The sequence below is a fragment of the Lissotriton helveticus genome, chromosome 1_1 (assembly GCF_964261635.1).
Source record: "Lissotriton helveticus chromosome 1_1, aLisHel1.1, whole genome shotgun sequence".
NCBI classification, from domain to species: Eukaryota; Metazoa; Chordata; class Amphibia; order Caudata; family Salamandridae; genus Lissotriton; species Lissotriton helveticus.
This window is the reverse complement of record NC_136057.1, coordinates 83,591,623-83,616,722: the sequence shown is the minus strand read 5'-3', so window position 1 is coordinate 83,616,722 and position 25,100 is coordinate 83,591,623. Positions and strand designations below refer to the sequence as shown.

Sequence of the window (25,100 nt, the reverse complement as noted above, 5' to 3'; positions counted from 1 at the left end):
TGTGTCTTTACAGGCGCCAATGCTTGTTTCCCATACAAGATCCTGTCATGGACTCTGAGTGTCCACCCATGTCTGTGTCTTTGCAGGCACCAATGCTTGTTTCCCAAATGAGACCCTGTCATGGGCTGTGAGTGAAAGAACCATGTCTGTGTCTTTGCAGGCGCCAATGCTTGTTGCTCTGCTGGAGCCTGGTTACGGCGGTTCTGTCAGCGGCCACCAGAGGGCGCTCCTCGCCTGCTGATGAAACCCACTGATCTGCACATTGGATGTAAGAAGAAGAGTTTCCTCTTCCAGGTCAGCAGCGGCAGAGACAGCACGAGCAGCGGGGTGACATCACTTCCTGTCTCTCCTTGTGTGCAGCCTGCTGCAGAGGAGGAAGGAACCTCATCTGTCTGTGCAGTTACCTTCATCTACAGACCCCCCTCAGGCCCCAGATCTCCCCCTGCCCCACCACGGCCCCCCAGGAGGGGGAGGGAGCCTGGACACGTCTGCATAGTTCTCTGCTCAGGTAGGAGATTGTCAGCACCTTCTGCTGTGTTTGTAGAAATAGACTGAATAATCCTGGAGGGAATCTCTTTAGGAGCCGGGCTGAGCTGGGCTCTTCTATCCGGGGGCCCCTGGGGCTGAGCTGGGCCATTCTATCCAGGGCCCCTGGGGCTAATCACGGCCCTTCTATCCGGGTGGGCCTGGGGCTGAGCTGGGCTCTTCTATCTGGGGGCCCTGGGGCTGAGCTGGGCTCTTCTATCAGAGGACCCCGGGGCAGAGATGCGCTCTTCTATCCAGAGCCCCTGGGGTTGAGCTGGGCTCTTCTATCTGGGGGCCTCTGGGGCTGGGGCTGTGCTGGGCTCTTCTATCCGGGGGCCCTGGGGTTGACCTGGGCTCTTCTATCTGGGGGCCTCTCGGGCTGTGCTGGGCTCTTCTATCCAGGGGCCCCTGGGGCTGAGCTTGGCTTTTCTATCCGGGGCCCCTGGGGCTGTGCTGGGCTCTTCTATCTGGGGGCCCTGGGGTTGACCTGGGCTCTTCTATCTGGGGGCCTCTGGGGCTGTGCTGGGCTCTTCTATCCAGGGGCCCCTGGGGCTGAGCTTGGCTCTTCTATCCGGGGCCCCTGGGGCTAAGCTGGGCTCTTCTATCCGGTGGCCCCCTGGTGCTGACCTGGGCCCTTCTCTCCTGGGCCCCTGGGGCTGTGCTGGGTTCTTCTATCCGGGGGCCCTTGGGGCTGAGTTGGGCTCTTCTATCCGGGGGCCCTGGGGCCTGAGCTGGGCTCTTCTATCTGGGGGCCCCTGGGGCTGAGCTGGGCTCTACTATCCGGGGCCCCTGGGGCTGACCTGGGCTCTTCTATCTGGGGGCCCCTGGGGCTGAGCTGGGGTCTTCTATCCGGGGGCCCCTGGGGCTGAGCTGGGCTCTTTTATCCAGGGCCCCTGTGGGCTGAGCTAGGCTCTTCTATCAGGGATCTGTGCGCTGCATCTTAGTGCACTATGAGGAATCTATGCACTGGAGCTGCCCGTGCCGGTAAGGGTGGTGGGGCGGGGCGGGGTGAGGAGGGAGTCAACAGTCGACGATGAAGGAAAATTAAAATTAAAAAAAAGAAAACCTCTTACCTTATGCTTGCTTATTTTGAATGGGTTTCCTTTTTGAATCTCTGGTACCTTTCAAATGCCTTTGTGCTAAATTGACGTTGTACCCTTGCACGGAAGGATGAATCTGACACTATCAGTGTGAGAATGGATGGATCAGCCTTCTGCGAGCTGTGTAGTGCGGTCACCAAAGTTTTTAATGTGAGTCTATAGTGGTTTGAATTTGGCGTTTTCACAATTTCCCTGCATGCAACACATGTCACAGAGTATTTCTGTATCATAACAACCACAGGACATGCAGAGCCATCTGTATAGAAGACTCTCTTAAATTCCTCCGTGGGTAGGATATTAGGACTTTGTGGTATATTTTGTGTATAGTGCATACATTCTTAAATGCTGAGAGTCAGATCATACTCAAATGTTACATCAACTCCACTTAACCCCTTCCATGCGCATGACGAGCTCGTCATGAGTTGCGCCGCTCGCATGCTCATGACGAGCTTAGCTCGTCATGTAACGCGGCTTTTTGTAAATAGCCGCACAGCGCGAAAATCGCGGCCGCACGCATGCGGTTAAAGATGTAGGTCATTGCGTCATCATCTGTTGTGACCAGTAATGTCACTATACACTCCGCCCTGGTCAGGTGTCGTTCCGCGCCATCATCTGTTGTGGCCAGTATTATTACTATACACTCCGCCCTGGTCAGGTGCCGTTCCGCGTCATCATCTGTTGTGGCCACTATTGTCACTATACTTTCCACCCTGGTCAGGTGTCGTTCCGCGTCATCATGTGTTGCTGCCAGTATTATTACTATACACTCCGCCCTGGTTGGGTGTCGTTCTGCGTCATCATCTGTTGCTGCCGGTATTGTCACTGTACACTCCGCCCTGGTAGGGTGTTGTTCTGCGTCATCATCTGTTGTGTAAATGGTGTCAATGTAAGATGGCGCCTCTGGATCTTTCTGTAAGAGCTCCATAATTGATGCTGCAAATAAACCAGGACTATTCTTAAAGCCACTGGCAATCATGTATAACAGAACTGATAAAGAGCTTAGACACTCTCTCTCAGGCGCTATATTTTGTCTGAAAAGTCGATTGTACAGCTTATGAGAGTGTGTGTGACTTTAATCTAAAACTTCTGTATGTTCAATCAGGTTTTAAAACTGGAAAAAGAGGATTATTTAATGTACAACTACAAGGCATTATTATGGCGTGATCTTCAGCTGACCGTGGATAGCTTTAATGTTGTGTTTGCTTCAGGCTTCGGAGGATATTGAGACTGTGTTTGGGGCTCAGCAATGACCTGTAGAATAGATTCTTTATCCCACCCTTCTTGGATTCCATACAGCGCTGGAGCCTACTTTAAATCTCACTCACAGGCATTCTTTTCCCTCAGGTCCCCGGGTTTGTATTCTAATAGCATTACTTCTCATTCTTTTTGGGCCAAGAGGAGTGGACGGACTGAATCAGAACAAGACACTGAGGTTAGTGTAAAGAAGGAAGAGAAAGGTCGAACTCTATTACTCATATCAAAAAGAAAGAAAGGAACTTGATTAACTAAAGAAAATGCCATGCAAACTACGGATACTTCTGCAGAACAGGACTTGGGTGATGGCGCTGGTGGACAGCCCAGCTGAAGTGAAGATACGGTCCGTCAAATTGTATCCACCATGGCTGGACTTCTGAGTTGATGGAAATTCAGTCCTTCTATTTATGTTAGTCTTTTTCGTCTTTTTATAGGGTTCAGCCTTCTACTCATTTGTTCTTGCCTTAGTACATCGGTAGTACTGCCCATGACAACGTGCCATGGGTAATACGGTTGATACTTGATCTCATTCCTAAATCTAGGGAGGGTGTAGCCTAGTACTCATTTGTTCTTGCCTTAGTACATCGGGTAGTACCGCCCATGACGGCGTGCCATGAGCAGTACAGTTGATACTTCATCTCATTCCTAGATCTAGGGAGGGTGCAGCCTTGTACTCATTTGTTCTTGCCTTAGTACATCGGGTAGTACCGCCCATGACGGCGTGCCATGGGTAGTACGGTTGATACTTCATCTCATTCCTAGATCTAGGGAGGGTGCAGCCTTGTACTCATTTGCTCTTGCCTTAGTACATCGGGTGTACCACCAATGACGGCGTTCCATGAGCAGTACGGTTGATACTTCATCTCATTCTAGATCGAGGGAGGGTGCAGCCTTGTACTCATTTGTTCTTGCCTTAGTACATCGGGTAGTACCGCCCATGATGGTGTGCCATGGGTAGTAAGGTTGATACTTCATCTCATTCCTAGATCTAGGGCTGGTGCAGCCTTGTACTCAATTGTTCTTGCCTTAGTATGTCGGGTAGTACCGCCCATGACGGTGTGCCATGGGTAGTAAGGTTGATACTTCATCTCATTCCTAGATCTAGGGCTGGTGCAGCCTTGTACTCAATTGTTCTTGCCTTAGTACATCGGGTAGTACCGCCCATGAAGGGGACGTCTCATCGCCACAATGCTGCTCCTCTGGTTGGTGTTGCAAACCTTCCAGAAGGCAGTTTTGTTGCTTTTTACGTGCACTTTGCTCATAGTCGCGCTTATAGTCTGTGGATTGCTTGTATGGAACCCTGAGTCTGTGGTACAGGTCCCGCTCGACCCGCTCTGCCTGCTTTGTTCTGCAATACATACTGTCTGAGCCACCTATACAGGATACTGTGTGGACCGAGCCAGTACGGTATCAGGTGCCCCCCGCTTGAGGGAACTCAGTCGGGCATTCTGAGGTATGTGGGGGCTAAGTGACCAACAAACCAATCTTATGAACTGGAAGGGTGAAAGGGTCCACGGAGTTGTGATATGCGTGGGGCTGAGTAGGAACGGCTGCATCTTTGTAGGAGTGGAAAGCGTAGTACCGGCATCTATAGGATCAAAGTTCACCCATGAATAAAGCATTTCAAAGGCATACACTGCATGTGCATGTACAACAAATGTTACTGCCCCCCTGTGCTCAGGGTTGCCTATGTCTTCACAATGTTGTGTAACTTCTGCCCTGTGATTGACTCCTATCAAACCAGGAGCTCCATGTTTAACCCCTTGGCTGCGGGGTGTTTTACCCCGCTGTGCGGGTGCGAGGGGGGCCGCGAGTGGCGCCGCTGTGCTGTTGACGAGCTGAGCTCGTCATGAGGCACAGCGGAGTTGCCCTCGTGACACACCACACTCATTTTTAGAACGTTCAGCACAGCAGGGAAATTATCCCCGAGCTCAGCTCGTCATGAAGGTAGCTCAACCGTCCCTCATGACGAGCTGAGCTCGTCACTAGCACACAGGGGGTTAAAGAACCATTTCAACTAATGAAAGATCCAATGTGCAAATACCACAGATTTGTTTGGATTAGTAGTTTTGTGCTGAAAAATTCCCCTAGTGGTCCGCTCTGGAAAAGAAATCTACCTGAAATGTCTGTTGACTGCTCACTTTGACCCCTTAAATGCTGGCCCTTCTCTCTCCCCTCCCCCACTTGCTGAGCACTTTTTTGCTTTTTGGGGTAGCTCGTGCTTAGGGTCCATAAGTTATTTCCACAAAAGGTAACTAAAGCAAATTGGTGCCTTCCTTTTTCTAACACCCTGGGGATTTTAAAAGTACCCAGAATTTGTGGATTACCTTGCCTGGGACCGAGAAAATAGGCAAAATATAGCCACATTTATCGTTTTTTTTTAAATCTTGAAAAAAAAGCTCTGGATAAAAATTTCTATTTTATTTCCTAAAAATGTCATCAACAAACATTTACTGTGCTAAGGTCACCATCCTCCCAACTATTATGGGCAAAAACTAATTTTTACCACAGTATCAGTCTATATGTCCTATTTTTTGTTCTCACAGCTCACCGTTTTTAGTGGAAACCAGTGTGATACCCATGGGTGATCCAGGAAGGCTGCAGATTTCTGAAAGTTAGACAAAATTCGGAATTCAGAAAGGGTCATGTGTAAATCCCTCAAGGTTTTCCCAAAGATGCCAACAGTTGAAATGAAGAAGTATTGAAAATGAGTGTAAAAAATGTTACTATATTTTCATCTGTGAATTTCTGTCACAATGGGCAATTTACAAAAGTGTTATTTGTACATCTCTGAATTTGAGGGTGCCCATACGAGAATATGATTAGAAGGTATTTTTCAAAATGTCTGCCTTTTTACACACTGGCTAATGTTTTGGAAGGTAAAAAATGTAGTGAAATTCAATTGTTAATAACAAATGTTTGACTATTCTATTCTCCCACATGTCTTCCCAAAACACAATGCATACATCAAATTTTTTCACTCAAACTGACCCTTTTTTTGCAATGTGCCTAGCTGTGGATTTTGAACCCCAGCTTAGCCGGCACCCAGGCAAACTTAGCAAATTAGCACCTTTTTGAAAACTAGACATTCAGGAGTACCCAGGATGGGGTGACTTGCATGGATCTCACCAGGTTGTTTTACCCAGAATCCCTTACAAACTTCAAATGTTAACTAACAAAACACGTTATCCTCACATTTCTGTGATGGAAAGTTCTGCAGTCTGTGGGGAGCCAAACACCTCCTTCTACCCTGCATTCCCCCAAGGCTCCTGATAAAAATGGTACCTCGGTTGTGTGGGTGGGGCTAGTGCCCACAACGGGAAATGGCCCAAAACCTAACATGAATACATTACATTTACTCAATCAAAACGGACCCATTTAGCTGTAAAGTAGGTAGCTGGAGGTTTTGGGGCCTAGCTCAGCATGTACCTAGGGAATCCTAGATACTGAGGGGTATCCAGGGTGGGGTGACTTGGTCAATTGGAGTCCCCTCACAAGGGCTCCCATTAACCATGGTTTGATCTGTTTCTGCCTTGGGCACTAGGCCGAGCCACGCAGGAGACACACCGCTTTATCAGCACAAGTAGGGTAATGCTGGGTGCTAGGAATTTTGTGGATTCCTCCAGATTCCAGATGCTTCTATCACAGAAATGTAATGAAAATGCGTAATTTTAGGCGAAGTATGAGGTTTGCAGGGGATTTTGGGTAAGAAAACCTTATAGGATCCATGCAATATACACCGCCCTGGAATTCCCTTGTTGTCTAGTTTTCAAATATTTCTTTGGTATGTTGGTTTCATGGATGGCACCACAGCTGAGCCTCAAATACCACAGCTAACCCTATTGCTTATCAATCAACGTAGCGCTTTAGGGCATTTGTGTCATGGTTTCTTGACCCACCCAGACAAGTGGGATACCGTTCTTTTCGGGGGACACGTGGGGACTTATGGTGGTTGGAAATTTGTGGTTTCCTGTGGACTTTTCCAGGCGGCAGTCTACCCATCCCAAAAAGTGCAGCCATTTGCTCGGGTTCATGGAAGCGGGCTATCTACTTTCTGGTAATACCTATAACGTAGAAACATCAGAATATTACTTTGGATGTGTCTAGATAATCCTAGCTGGTCGGGATAGGCATTGACGGGCATTACAACATACAGGATTCCTTCTAACTTTAGATCACTATCGTCACTTCAATATGGCGCCCCTGGTTGCTTTATCTATCATTTGACATTTTACATTGTTCAGGATCACATAGGCCTTTGACCCCACGTTCTGACGGTACATATAACAAGGAAAATATGGCGCGTCTTTACAGACACAGACCACAGGACATATTCGTTTACCCACAGTACCTGGGTGAGGATGTTCAGGATTGATGTTCAATGATACTGTATAAAGGGGAGGTCCTTAGAATACTGGCAGCTGGTGAGAGCCTTGGGTTTTTGAACAGATGGTTACAATTGCCTTAATGGAATAGTCCAGAATTTATTATCTTTAATAGTGATCGGACGCTTTAAGGAATTGGTACCATCCGCTTTACTATGTGTAAGGGCGGTAGGATGCAGGAGATATGGGCTGTTCTCTCGTGGACTCTTTATCCTACTTTATGTGTTTCCAAATATGTTCGGTATTTATGAGTAGTAAGAAGGTGGGGTATGATTATTCGAATGGTGGTACGTTTGCCAGTTCCTTTTCTCCATCACACTCGCAACATTGGGTCTTTCTTGTATAGGTCCTGAGCAGGGATGTGATTTGGGCCACTTATACCATCTATGGACGGGATGAATAACACCCTGTGATATGATGACTGCCACCAATCACATAATATAAATATTGTGAATACGCTACACTACATGCTAAGGTGAGAACTGCCTATTAACTACAATATCTATATATGATCTACAGTGCTATAATTCTACCCCAGTGCCTTGGACTTCCCCCTTACTCTCTTTACTACAGACAATTTAGTGGAGTGTAATTGTCTTTCTAAAAAAGTGAATTCTTCCCAATCCAGGTTGCCCTCATGTTTTACTCTCTCATTGTTTACATTGGAATTTAGTTGTGAACTGTACACCATTGTATGGTAAATTAGGATGTTGTATGTAATGTTATATTTTTTTAATATCCTTATATCACTTGAAGTACCTTGTATAGAATTATGAAGAAACATGTAACCTTCGGGTTGCTGGTTGGTAAACGACCTAGAGTGTACTTTGTGTGTGGTGTATTATGTGCCAATCACTTGTGATTTAGGATGTGACCTCTATGAGATACATAGAGACCCCAAAGTGTGGTTTGTGCTTTTACATGTAAGTTTGTAATGTCATTGTATATGTTTTTATACGGGGTGATGTTTATTGTCTTTTATGGGATTGGTTCAGCCTTGATGAAGGAAAGAGAGGTGGGCTGCTCACGTGCACCACTCGCGGGCTCGTGCTTTTGGTTATAGATTTGTGATTACTTGTTTTTTTTCTCTGGCTGCAGCGTTGTCCTGTTATGTTGCAACATGGTGTCGATTTCTGTTATCTGCTCACTGCCACACACCGCTTCCTGATTGGTAGCTCTAACTCATGGCTTCTGCAGGTTACTTAAGCAATCATGATTTCCTGTTAAAATCGCGTGGCTGGGCGAACGCTCATTCAACTGAGTCGCGGCATCTATTACCACTTTAAGAGTAGAAAGAACTCATTCGTAACTTTACATCGAACGGCACAATAGAAACTGCTATTTCACCTTTTAGTATACCTTGAACTAGAACCTGAGGATTTCAGTTTGCCTTCGAGATCATTTGTTTTAAAGTGTCTGCTTGACTGGATTCTCTTTCGCTCAGAACAATCTTGCTTTCCTATACCCACCTGAACACTGCCCCGTCGTTAAATGCTCAGGATATTTAACTGCTCTGTTGTGAAGCATGTTATGTATTTCTGAATGCGCTGCATTCTAATCATGGCTATTTCATCCTTTACTATTCATAAATCTCCTCCAAAATGTTTGAGGAAATTAACTACATATGAGCATTATTAGCAAAGCCAATAGGTCTCGCCTTTGAGACTATCGGCTCTGTCATTGACTTTTGTTCCTGCTGTACAGCATGGCATTGACAACTTTGGCAATGGTATGCTGCAAGGAGGGTGGCTGATGTGCAGCCTGGCTACTATAAGACCATGATGCATCCAACATGCACTTTTAACAAAAGGCAGACTGCAAAGCATCCGGCCCGCTGTACAGCATGGCTGCAAAACCTTGCTAATAGGTCTCACCACCATCAAGTATCAGCAGCACAACACACTGACTACAATCATTGGCATAGCCAATAGTTCTCGGCTTTGGGACCTTATAAGTGCTTAGCCATGCAACAGTTAATGTTGTTGCACCAACGATATTGTGCTGGATAACTAAATACTTATAAGATTCCCAAAATCGAGACCTATTGGATATACCAATGCTTGTTTAGGTTAGGGGCATGCTCATGCCCATCGGGAGCAACCACCATCCCAAATTTTCTTTCCCCCCTCCTGGTGTCCAGTGGGCTATCTGACCCCCCCATTAAGGGGAAGATCGGGGGTAATCGCCCCATCCGCCCCCCATGAGGCAGAAATATCAAGATATTTGGGGGTCGGAGGGGAGCACAATCTCGTGCTTAATGGGCCGCTCCCAATGTCCCAGGGGCCTAGTCGATGTATCCCTGTGTGGGTGTCGCTCTCCTGTGGCGATTCCCAAGGAGGGATCCGGTGGCCAGAGATATCAGTGGGAAGGGGAGCTTCTCTACTTTCCAACTACACCTCTCCTGAAGCAATCAGTGCTCAGTAGGGAGGAGGAAGAGGTGTGGCGCAGCGGCCAGGGTGCCTGACTCTGGACTACGGGGTTCATGGTTCGATCCCTAATGCCGGCGGCAGGTTAGCCCAGCACCATGTGACTCTGGGCAGTAGCTCGCTTAATCTTCCCGACAGCCCCCAGGACACCACTTCGGAGGTAGCTGTGCGCTTTACAAATACTGGTATTTCATTTCATTTTCATATGCACCTTCTCTCTCCCCTCCAAAGCATTGATGCAGTGAAAGTAAAGTGAGCCCATCGACTTGTTTTACTTTCACTTTGCTGTAATGACATCAGACCTCATGATTGTGATGTAAAATTCACAAATTAGCATCTAAATTCTGTTGCACACCTACTTAAACTTAATATATATCTAAATCAAACCACTAATATATATATATTATATGACCTATTTGTTGTGGTATCAAACGTATGCGTAGTATGTTATGTTTCGCTGATTTATAGAGTGCACTATCTTCCAGGAAGCTAGCATGGAGCTGGGCAGGGGTGAGTCTAGTCGAGCCTGGGGTCTCGTGGGACTACTCCAAAAGTCAGGTCTTCAGCCTCTTGTGAATTCAAGACGTGAGGAGGAGGCTCTTATGTGCAGTGACGGGTCGTTCCATGCTTTAGGAGTAATGTATAAGAAGGCTTGACTGCTGGATCTGGTCTTTCGTATGCGTGGGATGTCTGCAAGTAGGAGTGCGGATGGATTGAGGTCTCTGGAACGTTTGTGAAAGCAAACTTGATTGTTGAGGTTTGCTGGGCCAGTGTTATGTAGCGCCTTGATAGTGTGGGTGAGGAGTTTGAATCATGGTAGTTTGTGTATGGGGAGTCAGTGACGCTCCTTTAGGTGTGGTTAGTCGGTGGAGCTCCCTTAGGTGTGGTGAGTCAGTGGAGCTCCTTTAGGTGTGGTGAGTCAGTGGAGCTCCTGTAGATGTGGTGAGTCAGTGAAGCTCATGTAGGAGTGATGAGTCAGTGGAGTTTCTTCAGGTGTGGTGAGTCAGTGGAGCTCTGTCAGGTGTGGTGAGATAGTGGAGCTCCTTCAGGTGTGGTGAGTCAGTGGAGCTCCTTCAGGTGTTGTGAGTCAGTGGAGCTCCTTTATGTGTGGGGAGTAAGTGGAGCTCCTTTAGTTGTGGTGAGTCAGTGGAGCTCCTTCATGTGTGGTGAGTCAGTGGAGCTCCTTTATGTGTGGGGAGTCAGTGGAGCTCCTTCAGGTGTGGTGAGTCAGTGGAGCTCCTTTAGGTGTGGTGAGTCAGTGAAGCTCCTTCAGGTGTGGCAAGTCAGTGGAGCTCCTTTATGTGTGGGGAGTTAGTGGAGCTCCTTTAGGTGTGGTGAGTCAGTGGAGCTCCTTCTGGTGTGATGAGTCAGTGGAGTTCCTTTAGGTGTGGTGAGTCAGTGAAGCTCATTTAGGTGTGGTGAGTCAGTGGAGCTCCTTCAGGTGTTGTGAGTCAGTGGAGCTCCTTCAGGTATGGTGAGTCAGTGGAGCTCCTTCAGGTGTGCTGAGTCAGTGGAGCTCCTTCAGGTCTGGTGAATCAGTGAAGCTCCTTCAGGTGTGGTGAGTCAGTGGAGCTCTGTCAGGTGTGGTGAGTTAGTGGAGCTCCTTTATGTGTGTGGAGTCAGTGGAGCTCCTTTAGGTGTGGTGAGTCAGTGGAGCTCCTTCATGTGTGGTGAGTCAGTGAAGCTCCTTCAGGTGTGGTGAGTCAGTGGAGCGCCTTCATGCGTGGGGAGTCAGTGGAGCTCCTTTAGGTGTGGAGAGTCAGTGGAGCTCCTTTAGGTGTGTTGAGTCAGTGGAGCTCCTTCAGGTGTGGTGAGTCAGTGGTGCTCCTTCAGGTGTGGTGAGTCAGTGGTGCTCCTTCAGGTGTGGTGAGTCAGTGGAGCTCCTTCAGGTGTGGTCAGTCAGTTGAGCTCATTCAGGTGTGGTGAGTCAGTGGAGCAAGCTCCTTCAGGTGTGGTAAGTCAGTGGAGCTCCTTTAGGTGTGGTGAGTCAGTGAAGCTCCTTCATGTGTGGTGAGTCAGTGGAGCTGCTTCAGGTGTGGTGAGTCAGTGGAGCTCCTTCAGGTGTGGTGCATCAGTGGAGCTCCTTTAGGTGTGGTGAGTCAGTGGAGCTCCTTCATGTGTGGGGAGTGTGGTGAGTCAGTGGAGCTCCTTGAGGTGTGGCAAGTCAGTGGAGCTCCTTCAGGTGTGGTGAGTCAATGGAGATCCTTTAGGTGTGGTGAGTCAGTGGAGCTCCTTCAGGTGTGCTGGGCAAGTGGAGCTCCTTCAGGTGTGGTGAGTCAGTGGAGCTCTGTCAGGTGTGGTGAGTCAGTGGAGCTCCTTTAGGTGTGGTGAGTCAGTGAAGCTCCTTCAGGTGTGGCAAGTCAGTGGAGCTCCTTTATGTGTGGGGAGTCAGTGGAGCTCCTTCAGTTGTGGTGAGTCACTGGAGCTCCTTTAGGTGTGGTGAGTCAGTGGAGCTCCTTCAGGTGTGCTGGGTAAGTGGAGCTCCTTCAGGTGTGGTGAGTCAGTGGAGCTCTGTCAGGTGTGGTGAGTCAGTGGAGCTCTGTCAGGTGTGGTGAGTCAGTGGAGCTCTGTCAGGTGTGGTGAGTCAGTGAAGCTCCTTCAGGAGTGGCAAGTCAGTGGAGCTCCTTTATGTGTGGTGAGTCAGTGGAGCTCCTTCGGGTGTGGTGAGTCAGTGGAGCTCCTTCATGTGTGGTAAGTCAGTGGAGCTCCTTTATGTGTGGGGAGTCAGTGGAGCTCCTTCAGGTGTGGTGAGTCAGTGGAGCTCCTTCAGGTGTGATGAGTCAGTGGAGTTCCTTCAGGTGTGGTGAGTCAGTGAAGCTCATTTAGGTGTGGTGAGTCAGTGGAGCTCCTTCAGGTGTGGCGAGTCAGTGGAGCTCCTTCAGGCGTTGTGAGTCAGTGGAGCTCCTTCAGGTATGGTGAGTCAGTGGAGCTCCTTCAGGTGTGCTGAGTCAGTGGAGCTCCTTCAGGTCTGGTGAGTCAGTGAAGCTCCTTCAGGTGTGGTGAGTCAGTGGAGCGTCTTCATGTGTGGGGAGTCAGTGGAGCTCCTTTAGGTGTGGAGAATCAGTGGAGCTCCTTTAGGTGTGGAGAGTCAGTGGAGCTCCTTCAGGTGTGGCGAGTCAGTGGAGCAAGCTCCTTCAGGTGTGGTAAGTCAGTGGAGCTCCTTCAGGTGTGGTGAGTCAGTGGAGCTCCTTTAGGTGTGGTGAGTCAGTGAAGCTCCTTCATGTGTGGTGAGTCAGTGGAGCTGCTTCAGGTGTGGTGAGTCAGTGGAGCTCCTTCTGGTGCGATGAGTCAGTGGAGTTCCTTCAGGTGTGGTGAGTCAGTGAAGCTCATTTAGGTGTGGTGAGTCAGTGGAGCTCTTTCAGGTGTGGTGAGTCAGTGGAGCTCCTTCAGGCGTTGTGAGTCAGTGGAGCTCCTTCAGGTATGGTGAGTCAGTGGAGCTCCTTCAGGTGTGGTGATTCATTGGAGCACCTTCATGTGTGGTGAGTCAGTGGAGCTCCTTCAGGTGTGGTGAGTCAGTGGAGCTGCTTCAGGTGTGAGTCAGTGGAGCTCCTTTAGGTGTGGAGAGTCAGTGGAGCTCCTTCAGGCGTGGTGAGTCAGTGGTGCTCCTTCAGGTGTGGTGAGTCAGTGGAGCTCCTTCAGGTGTGGTCAGTCAGTTGAGCTCCTTCAGGTGTGGTGAGTCAGTGGAGCAAGCTCCTTCAGGTGTGGTAAGTCAGTGGAGCTCCTTCAGGTGTGGTGAGTCAGTGGAGCTCCTTTAGGTGTGGTGAGTCAGTGAAGCTCCTTCATGTGTGGTGCGTCAGTGGAGCTCCTTTAGGTGTGGTGAGTCAGTGGAGCTCCTTCATGTGTGGGGAGTGTGGTAAGTCAGTGGAGCTCTTTGAGGTGTGGCAAGTCAGTGGAGCTCCTTCAGGTGTGGTGAGTCACTGGAGCTCCTTTAGGTGTGGTGAGTCAGTGGAGCTCCTTCAGGTGTGCTGGGTAAGTGGAGCTCCTTCAGGTGTGGTGAGTCAGTGGAGCTCTGTCAGGTGTGGTGAGTCAGTGGAGCTCTGTCAGGTGTGGTGAGTCAGTGGAGCTCCTTCGGGTGTGGTGAGTCAGTGGAGTTCCTTCAGGTGTGGTGAGTCATTGGAGCTCTGTCAGGTGTGGTGAGTCAGTGGAGCTCCTTCAGGTGTGGTGAGTCAGTGGAGCTCCTTCAGGTGTGGTGAGTCAGTGGAGCTCTGTCATGTGTGGTGAGTCACTGGAGCTCCTTCAGGTGTGGTGAGTCAGCGGAGCTGCTTCAGATGTGGTGAGTCAGTGGAGCTCCGTCATGTGTGGTAAGTCAGTGGAGTTCCTTCAGGTGTGGTGAGTCACAGGAGCTCCTTCAGGTGTGGTCAGTCAGTGGAGCTCCTTCTGGTGTGGTGAGTCAGTGGAGCTGCTTCAGGTGTGGTGAGTCAGTGGAGCTCCTTCAGTTGTGGTGAGTCACTGGAGCTCCTTTAGGTGTGGAGAGTCACTGGAGCTCCTTCAGGTGTGGTGAGTCAGTGGAACTCCTTCAGGTCTGGTGAGTCAGTGGAGCTCCTTCAGGTGTGGCGAGTCAGTGGAGCTTCTTCAGGTGTGGTGAGTCAGTGGAGCTCCTTCAGGTGTGGTGAGTCACTGGAGATCCTTTAGGTGTGGCGAGTCAGTGGAGCTTCTTCAGGTGTGGTGAGTCAGTGGAGCTCCTTCAGGTGTGGTGAGTCAGTGGAGCTCCTTCAGGTCTGGTGAGTCAGTGGAGCTCATTCAGGTGTGGCGAGTCAGTGGAGCTTCTTCAGGTGTGGCGAGTCAGTGGAGCTCCTTCGGGTGTGGTGAGTCAGTGGAGCTCCTTCAGGTGTGGTGAGTCTGTGGAGCTCCTTCAGGTGTGATGAGTCAGTGGAGCTCCTTCATGTCTGGTGAGTCAGTGGAGCTTCTTCAGGTGTGGGGAGTCAATGGAGCTCCTTCAGGTGTGGTGATTCAGTGGAGCTGCTTCAGGTCTGGTGAGCCAGTGGAGCTACTTCAGGTGTGGTGAGTCAGTGGAGCTCCTTCAGGTGTATTGAGTCACTGGAGCTCCTTCAGATGTGGTGAGTCAGTGGAGCTCCTTCAGATGTGAGTCAATGTAGCTGCTTCAGGTGTGGTGAGTCAGTGGAGCTCCTTCAGATGTGGTGAGTCAGTGGAGCTCCTTCAGATGTGAGTCAGTGGAGCACCTTCAGGTGTGGTGAGTCACTGGAGCTCCTTTAGGTGAGGTGAGTCAGTGGAGCTCCTTCAGGTATGGTAGGTCAGTGGAGCTCCTTCAGGTGTGGTGAGTCAGTGGAGCTCCTTCAGGTGTGGTGAGTCAGTGAAGCTCATGTAGGTGTGGTGAGTCAGTGGAGCTCCATCAGGTGTGGTGAGTCAGTGGAGCTCCTTCAGGTGTGGTGAGTCAGTGGAGCTCCGTCAGATGTGGTGAATCATTGGAGTTCATTCAGGTGTGGTGAGTCACGGGAGCTCCTTCAGGTGTGGTCAGTCAGTGGAGCTCCTTCAGGCGTGGTGAGTCACTGGAGATCCTTTAGGTTTGGAGAGTCACTGGAGCTCCTTCAGGTGTGGTGAGTCAGTGGAACTCCTTCAGGTCTGGTGAGTCAGTAGAGCTCCTTCAGATGTGGTGAGTCAGTGTAGCTCCTTTAGGTGTGGTGAGTCAGTGGAACTGCGTCAGGTGTGATGAGTCAGTGGAGCTGCTTCAGGTGTTGTGAGTCAGTGGAGCTCCGTTAGGTGTGGTGAGTCAGTGGAGCTCCTGTAGGTGTGGTGAGTCAGTGGAGCTCCTTTAGGTGTGGTGAGTCAGTGGAGCTGCTTCAGGTGTAGTGAGTCAGTGGAGCTCCTTTAGGGGTGGTGAGTCAGTTGACCTCCTTTAGGTATGGTGAGTCAGTGGAGCTCCTTTAGGTGTGATGAATCAGTGGAGCTGCTTCCGGTGTGGTGAGTCAGTAGAGCTGCTTCAGGTGTGGTGAGTCAGTGGAGCTCCTTCAGGTGTGGTGAGTCAGTGGAGCAAGCTCCTTCAGGTGTGGTAAGTCAGTGGAGCTCCTTCAGGTGTGGTGAGTCAGTGGAGCTCCCTTAGGTGTGGTGAGTCAGTGAAGCTCCTTCATGTGTGGTGAGTCAGTGGAGCTGCTTCAGGTGTGGTGAGTCAGTGGAGCTCCTTCAGGTGTGGTGCATCAGTGGAGCTCCTTTAGGTGTGGTGAGTCAGTGGAGCTCCTTCATGTGTGGGGAGTGTGGTGAGTCAGTGGAGCTCCTTGAGGTGTGGCAAGTCAGTGGAACTCCTTCAGGTGTGGTGAGTCACTGGAGATCCTTTAGGTGTGGTGAGTCAGTGGAGCTCCTTCAGGTGTGCTGGGTAAGTGGAGCTCCTTCAGGTGTGGTGAGTCAGTGGAGCTCTGTCAGGTGTGGTGAGTCAGTGGAGCTCCTTTAGGTGTGGTGAGTCAGTAAAGCTCCTTCAGGTGTGGCAAGTCAGTGGAGCTCCTTTATGTGTGGGGAGTCAGTGGAGCTCCTTCAGGTCTGGTGAGTCAGTGAAGCGCCTTCAGGTGTGGTGAGTCAGTGGAGCGCCTTCATGTGTGGGGAGTCAGTGGAGCTCCTTTAGGTGTGGAGAATCAGTGGAGCTCCTTTAGGTGTGGAGAGTCAGTGGAGCTCCTTCAGGTGTGGCGAGTCAGTGGAGCAAGCTCCTTCAGGTGTGGTAAGTCAGTGGAGCTCCTTCAGGTGTGGTGAGTCAGTGGAGCTCCTTTAGGTGTGGTGAGTCAGTGAAGCTCCTTCATGTGTGGTGAGTCAGTGGAGCTGCTTCAGGTGTGGTGAGTCAGTGGAGCTCCTTCTGGTGTGATGAGTCAGTGGAGTTCCTTCAGGTGTGGTGAGTCAGTGAAGCTCATTTAGGTGTGGTGAGTCAGTGGAGCTCTTTCAGGTATGGTGAGTCAGTGGAGCTCCTTCAGGTGTTGTAAGTCAGTGGAGCTCCTTCAGGTATGGTGAGTCAGTGGAGCTCCTTCAGGTGTGGTGATTCATTGGAGCACCTTCATGTGTGGTGAGTCAGTGGAGCTCCTTCAGGTGTGGTGAGTCAGTGGAGCTGCTTCAGGTGTGAGTCCGTGGAGCTCCTTTAGGTGTGGAGAGTCAGTGGAGCTCCTTCAGGCGTGGTGAGTCAGTGGTGCTCCTTCAGGTGTGGTGAGTCAGTGGAGCTCCTTCAGGTGTGGTCAGTCAGTTGAGCTCCTTCAGGTGTGGTGAGTCAGTGGAGCAAGCTCCTTCAGGTGTGGTAAGTCAGTGGAGCTCCTTCAGGTGTGGTGAGTCAGTGGAGCTCCTTTAGGTGTGGTGAGTCAGTGAAGCTCCTTCAGGTGTGGTGAGTCACTGGAGCTCCTTTAGGTGTGGTGAGTCAGTGGAGCTCCTTCAGGTGTGGGGAGTGTGGTGAGTCAGTGGAGCTCTTTGAGGTGTGGCAAGTCAGTGGAGCTCTGTCAGGTGTGGTGAGTCAGTGGAGCTCTGTCAGGTGTGGTGAGTCAGTGGAGCTCTTTCAGGTGTGGTGAGTCAGTGGAGTTCCTTCAGGTGTGGTGAGTCATTGGAGCTCTGTCAGGTGTGGTGAGTCAGTGGTGCTCCTTCAGGTGTGGTGAGTCAGTGGAGCTCCTTCAGGTGTGGTGAGTCAGTGGAGCTCTGTCATGTGTGGTGAGTCACTGGAGCTCCTTCAGGTGTGGTGAGTCAGCGGAGCTGCTTCAGGTGTGGTGAGTCAGTGGAGCTCCGTCATGTGTGGTAAGTCAGTGGAGTTCCTTCAGGTGTGGTGAGTCACAGGAGCTCCTTCAGGTGTGGTCAGTCAGTGGAGCTCCTTCAGGTGTGGTGAGTCAGTGGAGCTGCTTCAGGTGTGGTGAGTCACTGGAGATCCTTTAGGTGTGGTGAGTCAGTGGAGCTCCTTCAGGTGTGCTGGGTAAGTGGAGCTCCTTCAGGTGTGGTGAGTCAGTGGAGCTCTGTCAGGTGTGGTGAGTCAGTGGAGCTCCTTTAGGTGTGGTGAGTCAGTAAAGCTCCTTCAGGTGTGGTGAGTCAGTGGAGCGCCTTCATGTGTGGGGAGTCAGTGGAGCTCCTTTAGGTGTGGAGAATCAGTGGGGCTCCTTTAGGTGTGGAGAGTGAGTGGAGCTCCTTCAGGTGTGGCGAGTCAGTGGAGCAAGCTCCTTCAGGTGTGGTAAGTCAGTGGAGCTCCTTCAGGTGTGGTGAGTCAGTGAAGCTCCTTCATGTGTGGTGAGTCAGTGGAGCTGCTTCAGGTGTGGTGAGTCAGTGGAGCTCCTTCTGGTGTGATGAGTAAGTGGAGTTCCTTCAGGTGTGGTGAGTCAGTGAAGCTCATTTAGGTGTGGTGAGTCAGTGGAGCTCTTTCAGGTATGGTGAGTCAGTGGAGCTCCTTCAGGCGTTGTGAGTCAGTGGAGCTCCTTCAGGTATGGTGAGTCAGTGGAGCTCCCTCAGGTGTGGTGATTCATTGGAGCACCTTCATGTGTGGCGAGTCAGTGGAGCTCCTTCAGGTGTGGTGAGTCAGTGGAGCTGCTTCAGGTGTGAGTCAGTGGAGCTCCTTTAGGTGTGGAGAGTCAGTGGAGCTCCTTCAGGCGTGGTGAGTCAGTGGTGCTCCTTCAGGTGTAGTGAGTCAGTGGAGCTCCTTCAGGTGTGGTCAGTCAGTTGAGCTCCTTCAGGTGTGGTGAGTCAGTGGAGCAAGCTCCTTCAGGTGTGGTAAGTCAGTGGAGCTCCTTTAGGTGTGGTGAGTCAGTGGAGCTCCTTCATGTGTGGTGAGTCAGTGAAGCTCCTTCAGGTGTGGTGAGTCAGTGGAGCGCCTTCATGCGTGGGGAGTCAGTGGAGCTCCTTTAGGTGTGGAGAGTCAGTGGAGCTCCTTTAGGTGTGTTGAGTCAGTGGAGCTCCTTCAGGTGTGGTGAGTCAGTGGTGCTCCTTCAGGTGTGGTGAGTCAGTGGTGCTCCTTCAGGTGTGGTGAGTCAGTGGAGCTCCTTCAGGTGTGGTCAGTCAGTTGAGCTCCTTCAGGTGTGGTGAGTCAGTGGAGCAAGCTCCTTGAGGTGTGGTAAGTCAGTGGAGCTCCTTTAGGTGTGGTGAGTCAGTGAAGCTCCTTCATGTGTGGTGAGTCAGTGGAGCTGCTTCAGGTGTGGTGAGTCAGTGGAGCTCCTTCAGGTGTGGTGCATCAGTGGAGCTCCTTTAGGTGTGGTGAGTCAGTGGAGCTCCTTCATGTGTGGGGAGTGTGGTGAGTCAGTGGAGCTCCTTGAGGTGTGGCAAGTCAGTGGAGCTCCTTCAGGTGTGGTGAGTCAATGGAGATCCTTTAGGTGTGGTGAGTCAGTGGAGCTCCTTCAGGTGTGCTGGGCAAGTGGAGCTCCTTCAGGTGTGGTGAGTCAGTGGAGCTCTGTCAGGTGTGGTGAGTCAGTGGAGCTCCTTTAGGTGTGGTGAGTCAGTGAAGCTCCTTCAGGTGTGGCAAGTCAGTGGAGCTCCTTTATGTGTGGGGAGTCAGTGGAGCTCCTTCAGTTGTGGTGAGTCACTGGAGCTCCTTTAGGTGTGGTGAGTCAGTGGAGCTCCTTCAGGTGTGCTGGGTAAGTGGAGCTCCTTCAGGTGTGGTGAGTCAGTGGAGCTCTGTCAGGTGTGGTGAGTCAGTGGAGCTCTGTCAGGTGTGGTGAGTCAGTGGAGCTCTGTCAGGTGTGGTGAGTCAGTGAAGCTCCTTCAGGAGTGGCAAGTCAGTGGAGCTCCTTTATGTGTGGTGAGTCAGTGGAGCTCCTTCGGGTGTGGTGAGTCAGTGGAGCTCCTTCATGTGTGGTAAGTCAGTGGAGCTCCTTTATGTGTGGGGAGTCAGTGGAGCTCCTTCAGGTGTGGTGAGTCAGTGGAGCTCCTTTATGTGTGGGGAGTCAGTGGGGCTCCTTCAGTTGTGGTGAGTCACTGGAGCTCCTTTAGGTGTGGTGAGTCAGTGGAGCTCCTTCAGGTGTGCTGGGTAAGTGGAGCTCCTTCAGGTGTTGTGAGTCAGTGGAGCTCTGTCAGGTGTGGTGAGTCAGTGGAGCTCTGTCAGGTGTGGTGAGTCAGTGAAGCTCCTTCAGGTGTGGCAAGTCAGTGGAGCTCCTTTATGTGTGGTGAGTCAGTGGAGCTCCTTCGGGTGTGGTGAGTCAGTGGAGCTCCTTCATGTGTGGTAAGTCAGTGGAGCTCCTTTATGTGTGGGGAGTCAGTGGAGCTCCTTCAGGTGTGGTGAGTCAGTGGAGCTCCTGTAGGTGTGGTGAGTCAGGGAAGCTCCTTCAAGTGTGGCAAGTCAGTGGAGCTCCTTCTGGTGTGATGAGTCAGTGGAGTTCCTTCAGGTGTGGTGAGTCAGTGAAGCTCATTTAGGTGTGGTGAGTCAGTGGAGCTCCTTCAGGTGTGGCGAGTCAGTGGAGCTCCTTCAGGCGTTGTGAGTCAGTGGAGCTCCTTCAGGTATGGTGAGTCAGTGGAGCTCCTTCAGGTGTGCTGAGTCAGTGGAGCTCCTTCAGGTCTGGTGAGTCAGTGAAGCTCCTTCAGGTGTGGTGAGTCAGTGGAGCGTCTTCATGTGTGGGGAGTCAGTGGAGCTCCTTTAGGTGTGGAGAATCAGTGGAGCTCCTTTAGGTGTGGAGAGTCAGTGGAGCTTCTTCAGGTGTGGCGAGTCAGTGGAGCAAGCTCCTTCAGGTGTGGTAAGTCAGTGGAGCTCCTTCAGGTGTGGTGAGTCAGTGGAGCTCCTTTAGGTGTGGTGAGTCAGTGAAGCTCCTTCATGTGTGGTGAGTCAGTGGAGCTGCTTCAGGTGTGGTGAGTCAGTGGAGCTCCTTCTGGTGCGATGAGTCAGTGGAGTTCCTTCAGGTGTGGTGAGTCAGTGAAGCTCATTTAGGTGTAGTGAGTCAGTGGAGCTCTTTCAGGTGTGGTGAGTCAGTGGAGCTCCTTCAGGCGTTGTGAGTCAGTGGAGCTCCTTCAGGTATGGTGAGTCAGTGGAGCTCCTTCAGGTGTGGTGATTCATTGGAGCACCTTCATGTGTGGTGAGTCAGTGGAGCTCCTTCAGGTGTGGTGAGTCAGTGGAGCTGCTTCAGGTGTGAGTCAGTGGAGCTCCTTTAGGTGTGGAGAGTCAGTGGAGCTCCTTCAGGCGTGGTGAGTCAGTGGTGCTCCTTCAGGTGTGGTGAGTCAGTGGAGCTCCTTCAGGTGTGGTCAGTCAGTTGAGCTCCTTCAGGTGTGGTGAGTCAGTGGAGCAAGCTCCTTCAGGTGTGGTAAGTCAGTGGAGCTCCTTCAGGTGTGGTGAGTCAGTGGAGCTCCTTTAGGTGTGGTGAGTCAGTGAAGCTCCTTCATGTGTGGTGCGTCAGTGGAGCTCCTTTAGGTGTGGTGAGTCAGTGGAGCTCCTTCATGTGTGGGGAGTGTGGTAAGTCAGTGGAGCTCTTTGAGGTGTGGCAAGTCAGTGGAGCTCCTTCAGGTGTGGTGAGTCACTGGAGCTCCTTTAGGTGTGGTGAGTCAGTGGAGCTCCTTCAGGTGTGCTGGGTAAGTGGAGCTCCTTCAGGTGTGGTGAGTCAGTGGAGCTCTGTCAGGTGTGGTGAGTCAGTGGAGCTCTGTCAGGTGTGGTGAGTCAGTGGAGCTCCTTCGGGTGTGGTGAGTCAGTGGAGTTCCTTCAGGTGTGGTGAGTCATTGGAGCTCTGTCAGGTGTGGTGAGTCAGTGGAGCTCCTTCAGGTGTGGTGAGTCAGTGGAGCTCCTTCAGGTGTGGTGAGTCAGTGGAGCTCTGTCATGTGTGGTGAGTCACTGGAGCTCCTTCAGGTGTGGTGAGTCAGCGGAGCTGCTTCAGATGTGGTGAGTCAGTGGAGCTCCGTCATGTGTGGTAAGTCAGTGGAGTTCCTTCAGGTGTGGTGAGTCACAGGAGCTCCTTCAGGTGTGGTCAGTCAGTGGAGCTCCTTCTGGTGTGGTGAGTCAGTGGAGCTGCTTCAGGTGTGGTGAGTCAGTGGAGCTCCTTCAGTTGTGGTGAGTCACTGGAGCTCCTTTAGGTGTGGAGAGTCACTGGAGCTCCTTCAGGTGTGGGGAGTCAGTGGAACTCCTTCAGGTCTGGTGAGTCAGTGGAGCTCCTTCAGGTGTGGCGAGTCAGTGGAGCTTCTTCAGGTGTGGTGAGTCAGTGGAGCTCCTTCAGGTGTGGTGAGTCAGTGGAGCTCCTTCAGGTCTGGTGAGTCAGTGGAGCTCATTCAGGTGTGGCGAGTCAGTGGAGCTTCTTCAGGTGTGGCGAGTCAGTGGAGCTCCTTCGGGTGTGGTGAGTCAGTGGAGCTCCTTCAGGTGTGGTGAGTCTGTGGAGCTCCTTCAGGTGTGATGAGTCAGTGGAGCTCCTTCATGTCTGGTGAGTCAGTGGAGCTTCTTCAGGTGTGGGGAGTCAATGGAGCTCCTTCAGGTGTGGTGATTCAGTGGAGCTGCTTCAGGTCTGGTGAGCCAGTGGAGCTACTTCAGGTGTGGTGAGTCAGTGGAGCTCCTTCAGGTGTATTGAGTCACTGGAGCTCCTTCAGATGTGGTGAGTCAGTGGAGCTCCTTCAGATGTGAGTCAATGTAGCTGCTTCAGGTGTGGTGAGTCAGTGGAGCTCCTTCAGATGTGGTGAGTCAGTGGAGCTCCTTCAGATGTGAGTCAGTGGAGCACCTTCAGGTGTGGTGAGTCACTGGAGCTCCTTTAGGTGAGGTGAGTCAGTGGAGATCCTTCAGGTATGGTAGGTCAGTGGAGCTCCTTCAGGTGTGGTGAGTCAGTGGAGCTCCTTCAGGTGTGGGGAGTCAGTGAAGCTCATGTAGGTGTGGTGAGTCAGTGGAGCTCCATCAGGTGTGGTGAGTCAGTGGAGCTCCTTCAGGTGTGGTGAGTCAGTGGAGCTCGGTCAGATGTGGTGAATCATTGGAGTTCATTCAGGTGTGGTGAGTCACGGGAGCTCCTTCAGGTGTGGTCAGTCAGTGGAGCTCCTTCAGGCGTGGTGAGTCACTGGAGATCCTTTAGGTTTGGAGAGTCACTGGAGCTCCTTCAGGTGTGGTGAGTCAGTGGAACTCCTTCAGGTCTGGTGAGTCAGTAGAGCTCCTTCAGATGTGGTGAGTCAGTGTAGCTCCTTTAGGTGTGGTGAGTCAGTGGAACTGCTTCAGGTGTGATGAGTCAGTGGAGCTGCTTCAGGTGTTGTGAGTCAGTGGAGCTCCGTTAGGTGTGGTGAGTCAGTGGAGCTCCTGTAGGTGTGGTGAGTCAGTGGAGCTCCTTTAGGTGTGGTGAGTCAGTGGAGCTGCTTCAGGTGTAGTGAGTCAGTGGAGCTCCTTTAGGGGTGGTGAGTCAGTTGACCTCCTTTAGGTATGGTGAGTCAGTGGAGCTCCTTTAGGTGTGATGAATCAGTGGAGCTGCTTCCGGTGTGGTGAGTCAGTGGAGCTGCTTCAGGTGTGGTGAGTCAGTGGAGCTCCTTCAGGTGTGGTGAGTCAGTGGAGCAAGCTCCTTCAGGTGTGGTAAGTCAGTGGAGCTCCTTCAGGTGTGGTGAGTCAGTGGAGCTCCCTTAGGTGTGGTGAGTCAGTGAAGCTCCTTCATGTGTGGTGAGTCAGTGGAGCTGCTTCAGGTGTGGTGAGTCAGTGGAGCTCCTTCAGGTGTGGTGCATCAGTGGAGCTCCTTTAGGTGTGGTGAGTCAGTGGAGCTCCTTCATGTGTGGGGAGTGTGGTGAGTCAGTGGAGCTCCTTGAGGTGTGGCAAGTCAGTGGAACTCCTTCAGGTGTGGTGAGTCACTGGAGATCCTTTAGGTGTGGTGAGTCAGTGGAGCTCCTTCAGGTGTGCTGGGTAAGTGGAGCTCCTTCAGGTGTGGTGAGTCAGTGGAGCTCTGTCAGGTGTGGTGAGTCAGTGGAGTTCCTTTAGGTGTGGTGAGTCAGTAAAGCTCCTTCAGGTGTGGCAAGTCAGTGGAGCTCCTTTATGTGTGGGGAGTCAGTGGAGCTCCTTCAGGTCTGGTGAGTCAGTGAAGCTCCTTCAGGTGTGGTGAGTCAGTGGAGCGCCTTCATGTGTGGGGAGTCAGTGGAGCTCCTTTAGGTGTGGAGAATCAGTGGAGCTCCTTTAGGTGTGGAGAGTCAGTGGAGCTCCTTCAGGTGTGGCGAGTCAGTGGAGCAAGCTCCTTCAGGTGTGGTAAGTCAGTGGAGCTCCTTCAGGTGTGGTGAGTCAGTGGACCTCCTTTAGGTGTGGTGAGTCAGTGAAGCTCCTTCATGTGTGGTGAGTCAGTGGAGCTGCTTCAGGTGTGGTGAGTCAGTGGAGCTCCTTCTGGTGTGATGAGTCAGTGGAGTTCCTTCAGGTGTGGTGAGTCAGTGAAGCTCATTTAGGTGTGGTGAGTCAGTGGAGCTCTTTCAGGTATGGTGAGTCAGTGGAGCTCCTTCAGGCGTTGTAAGTCAGTGGAGCTCCTTCAGGTATGGTGAGTCAGTGGAGCTCCTTCAGGTGTGGTGATTCATTGGAGCACCTTCATGTGTGGTGAGTCAGTGGAGCTCCTTCAGGTGTGGTGAGTCAGTGGAGCTGCTTCAGGTGTGAGTCCGTGGAGCTCCTTTAGGTGTGGAGAGTCAGTGGAGCTCCTTCAGGCGTGGTGAGTCAGTGGTGCTCCTTCAGGTGTGGTGAGTCAGTGGAGCTCCTTCAGGTGTGGTCAGTCAGTTGAGCTCCTTCAGGTGTGGTGAGTCAGTGGAGCAAGCTCCTTCAGGTGTGGTAAGTCAGTGGAGCTCCTTCAGGTGTGGTGAGTCAGTGGAGCTCCTTTAGGTGTGGTGAGTCAGTGAAGCTCCTTCAGGTGTGGTGAGTCACTGGAGCTCCTTTAGGTGTGGTGAGTCAGTGGAGCTCCTTCAGGTGTGGGGAGTGTGGTGAGTCAGTGGAGCTCTTTGAGGTGTGGCAAGTCAGTGGAGCTCTGTCAGGTGTGGTGAGTCAGTGGAGCTCTGTCAGGTGTGGTGAGTCAGTGGAGCTCCTACAGGTGTGGTGAGTCAGTGGAGTTCCTTCAGGTGTGGTGAGTCATTGGAGCTCTGTCAGGTGTGGTGAGTCAGTGGTGCTCCTTCAGGTGTGGTGAGTCAGTGGAGCTCCTTCAGGTGTGGTGAGTCAGTGGAGCTCTGTCATGTGTGGTGAGTCACTGGAGCTCCTTCAGGTGTGGTGAGTCAGCGGAGCTGCTTCAGGTGTGGTGAGTCAGTGGAGCTCCGTCATGTGTGGTAAGTCAGTGGAGTTCCTTCAGGTGTGGTGAGTCACAGGAGCTCCTTCAGGTGTGGTCAGTCAGTGGAGCTCCTTCAGGTGTGGTGAGTCAGTGGAGCTGCTTCAGGTGTGGTGAGTCACTGGAGATCCTTTAGGTGTGGTGAGTCAGTGGAGCTCCTTCAGGTGTGCTGGGTAAGTGGAGCTCCTTCAGGTGTGGTGAGTCAGTGGAGCTCTGTCAGGTGTGGTGAGTCAGTGGAGCTCCTTTAGATGTGGTGAGTCAGTAAAGCTCCTTCAGGTGTGGTGAGTCAGTGGAGCGCCTTCATGTGTGGGG

General features: G+C 51.5%; 1 protein-coding gene across 3 annotated transcripts in view; it reads left to right on the top strand.

Moving 5' to 3' along the window:
• Positions 1-335: 335 nt before the first annotated feature.
• The window catches only part of LOC144752070 (uncharacterized), an 83,124-nt gene continuing 58,359 nt past the window's right edge, over positions 336-25,100 (top strand). The window contains exons 1-2 of one of the 3 annotated variants that reach the window (XM_078640101.1): positions 336-508; positions 7,611-7,739. The gene's annotated coding sequence lies outside the window, so the exon portion shown is untranslated. The remainder of the gene's footprint in view (positions 509-7,610; positions 7,740-25,100) is intronic. The other 2 variants (XM_078640181.1, XM_078640050.1) reach the window with 2 other exon arrangements.